General features: G+C 43.3%; 1 pseudogene; it reads left to right on the top strand.

The window, feature by feature from the left end:
* The first annotated feature begins 2,443 nt into the window (after positions 1 to 2,443).
* LOC110306551 lies at positions 2,444 to 3,896 on the top strand (annotated as a pseudogene).
* The last annotated feature ends 213 nt before the right edge of the window (positions 3,897 to 4,109 follow it).

The raw sequence follows: 4,109 nt of genomic DNA, 5'->3' as shown, positions 1-4,109 counted from the left end.
GGCCCCGGCATAGTCTCACAAGAGACAGCTATATCAGGGTCCTTTCAGCAAAATCTTGCTAGTGTATGCAATGGTGTCAGCGTTTGGAGGCTGATTATTGGATGGATCCCCGGATATGGCAGTCTCTAGATGAAGAACCCGCACTTTTTTAAAGGCAGACTGTGTCTCAAGCCTGGGAAACAGCCCTCCTGCTGCTACCTCTAGTCCTTAGTTCCATTCTATGTGTTCTTTTCATTGCTGACTCCATGTGTTTTGGTAAAGTCATACAATGCTGCCCTTTTCCCTTGTCACCGTACTAGCTGGCTGGCCTGTTAATACATGCCTCCTCCCTTCCACAGGGTGCTATAGCTGGGCTCTGAACAGCATCACTTGTAAAGTGACATTTGTAGAGTCAAAGTCCAAAAAGAGACTGTATCTTGTGCAGCTCCCCATCACTGAACGGGAAGCCCCAGTCTCACAGAACCTGGACCATATAGACCAGTCATTTGTTTGTCATTTGCATTGACATTGTCTGAGATAGCAGCATTTGTGGGAGTGTTTTTCTTTTTTCTTTTTCTTTTTTTTTAAACAAACACAAAGATAATTTAAGCAATAAAATTTGTGGAATTATCAAATGGCAGCATATAGTACACATGTTCTCACTGAGTGTTTCTGGATCTGGTATAAATGATTAGGCAATGGGAGAAAAGGATGTTCCCCAAAAGGATGCTGGAAAGAAAGGAAGCAGTTTGTTAGTTACACTTCTCAAATAGACCTGGATTGGATTTTAAGATGAGACTCAATCCTGTGGGGGAGTATCTTAAGATGGGACTCTCTTACTGACTGCTCTCTTGAGTTACTGACTGCTCTGTGTTCCAACGGTTCTAAACGGTAGCATGGACCTACATATCAAAAGGTTTTGAAGGGTGAATCTGCTGTGTTCAAGTAATTGCAGGTTCATGACTCTATCCCAGGAAACAATTACCAATGTTACCAAAGACTTACATGAAAGAATACTTATGAAAATGTGGCCTATAATAGCAGGTATTTCAAGTAAATGAAATTAAAAATGTAATATAAATAGGTCTTGATGCATTCCCATGACAGAATCTTACTTGATACTTTAAAATCTGATTGCTGAGGAAATTTTATCAACATGAAAATGTACCAGTGATGTCATACTACATTTAATTATTTGTTAAGAATTGCCCTTGCCTCTGTTTAAGACAGGGCATGGCATGTGCCTATTGCCTTAAATACTCAGAATACTGGAGCAGGTGAACCTCCTTAAGCCAAGAGTTCAAGACTAGCTCAGGCAGCAGACTAAACTGTCATCTCCAAACCCAAGCAGAAGTGTGGAAACAGCAGAACACAGAACTGTGTGCTCTTTGAACCTGATGCTGAAAAAAAAAAAAAAGCGACTATAATGGAGCCAACATTCATGGGAATATGTACAGAGATGAATTTTATGTTCTTGGTAGACCTTAATTATAATTTTATCATTACTGTTATATAAAGGGTTATTTTAGATCATATATATTTGATAAGAGACATTACACTGGCACATTTCTTGTGTTCTCTCAAATACAATCTTAGTTGGATTAACAAAACAAAATCTTTTTGGAATTAACATACTTTTTATTTAAAATTTTTCATACAATATATTTTTGTTATCATCTTCCCCCTCCTCCAAACTCCTACCAGATTCTCCCTGCCTCCCTACTTCCCTCTCCCTCTCAAAAACTATAAGACAACAAACAACAAAAACAAAAATGAAAAACAAATAGATTTTTAAAACAAAACAAAAATACCAAAACAAAAAGCATCCATGCATGTGCATACATACACACACATACACACACACACACACACACACACACACACACACACACACAAAGAAACAAAAAAGCATGAAGTCCATTTTGTGTTTGGTGTGTTGGCTGGTTAGTTTTCTGTCAACTGGACAAAATCTAGAGCCATTTGAGAGATGAGAATCTCAGAATCTCAACTGAGAAAATGCCTTTATAAGACCGGGCTGTAGGCAAGCCTGTAGAGTATTTTCTTTCTTTCTTTCCTTCCTTCTTTCTTTTCTTTCTTTCTTTTTTTTTTTTTTTTTTTTGGTTTTTCGAGACAGGGTTTCTCTGTGTAGCCCTGGCTGTCCTGGAACTCACTTTGTAGACCANTAGCCCTGGCTGTCCTGGAACTCACTTTGTAGACCAGGCTGGCCTCGAACTCAGAGATCTGCCTGCCTCTGCCTCCTGAGTGCTGGGATTAAAGGCGTGCGCCACCATGCCCGGTTTAAGAGTATTTTCTTAATCAGTGATTGATGGGGAAGTTCCCAGCCCATTGTGTGTGGTGCATCCCTGGACTAGAGGCCCTGAGTTCTTTATGAAAGCAGGCTGAGCAAACCATGCTAACAAAGCTAATAAGTAGAGACTGACAGGAGGGCCGGGCGGCGAGCAAGATGGCGGCGCAGACTCAGGGCACCAAGAGGAAAGTCTGTTACTACTACGACCGGGACGTTGGAAACTACTATTATGGACAAGGGCACCCCATGAAGCCTCACCGAATCCGCATGACTCACAATTTGCTGCTCAACTATGGTCTCTACTGAAAAATGGAAATCTACCGTCCTCACAAAGCCAATGCTGAGGAGATGTCCAAGTACCACAGTGATAACTACATTAAATTCCTGTGTTCTATTCGCCCAGATAATATGTCTGAATACAGCAAAAAGATGCAGAGATTCAACGTTGGTGAGGACTGTCCGGTATTTGATGGCTTGTTTGAGTTCTGTCAGTTGTTCACGGGAGGCTCTGTTGCAAGTGCTGTGAAGCTTAATAAGCAGCAGACGGACATCGCTGTGAACTGGGCTGGGGGCCTGCACCATGCAAAGAAGTCCGAAGCATCTGGCTTCTGTTACATCAATGATGTCATCTTGGCCATCCTGGAACTGCTAAAGTATCACCAGAGGGTGCTGTATATTGACATTGATAATCACCATGGCGATGGCGTGGAAGAGGCCTTCTATACTACAGACCGGGTCATGACTGTGTCCCTTCATAAATACGGAGAGTACTTCCCAGGAACTGGGGACCTACGGGACATTGGGGCTGGCAAAGGCAAGTACTATGCTGTGAACTACCCACTGCGAGACGGCATTGACAACGAGTTCTATGAAGCCATCTTCAAGCCAGTCATGTCCAAAGTAATGGAGATGTTCCAGCCTAGTGCACTGATCCTACAGTGTGGCTCAGATTCCCTGTCTGGGGATCGGTTAGGTTGCTTCAATCTGACCATCAAAGGACATGCCAAGTGTGTGGAGTTGGTGAAGAGTTTCAACTTGCCCATGCTGATGCTGGGAGGAGGTGGCTACACCATCCGAAATGTTGCTCGGTGCTGGACTTAAGAAACAGCGGTGGCCCTGGACACAGAGATCCCTAATGAGCTGCCCTACGACGACTACTTTGAATACTTTGGACCACATTTCAAGCTTCACATTAGTCCTTCCAATATGACTAACCAGAACACTAACAAGTACCTGGAAAAGATCAAGCAGCGTCTCTTTGAGAACTTGAGGATGCTTCCCCCATGCCTCTGGAGTCCAGATGCAGGCCATAGCGGAGGATGCCATCCCAGAAGAGAGTGGTGACAAGGATGGGGAAGACCCTGACAAACAAATCTCCATCTGCTCCTCTGACAAACGCATCACCTGTGAGGAAGAATTCTCAGACTCACATGAGGAGGGACAAGGTGGTCGCAAGAACTCTTCTAACTTCAAAAAAGCCAAAAGAGTTAAAACAGAGCATGAGAAAGAGAAAGATCCTGAAGAGAAAAAAGAAGTCACAGAAGAGGAGAAAACCAAGGAGGAGAAGCCAGAAGCCAAAGGGGTTAAAGAAGAGGACAAGTTGGCCTGAGCAAGGTCTGCAGCCCCATCTTCTCCCCAAGCTCCTCACTTTCCCTCAACTTCTCAGATTTTATATTTTCTATTCCTCTGTGTATTTATATAAAATATATTAACTATAACGTCCCCAGGGACCAGAGCACAGGGCAGTGGTGCTAGGAGGGCTCTTCCCAGAGCAACCTTGTCCATCCTGCCTCCCCACCCCCCAGTTTGCATGGAAAGAAAA

The sequence above is a fragment of the Mus caroli genome, chromosome 12, assembly GCF_900094665.2.
Source record: "Mus caroli chromosome 12, CAROLI_EIJ_v1.1, whole genome shotgun sequence".
In the NCBI taxonomy this organism is placed as follows: Eukaryota; Metazoa; Chordata; class Mammalia; order Rodentia; family Muridae; genus Mus; species Mus caroli.
This window is presented reverse-complemented; position numbering and strand designations above follow the sequence as displayed.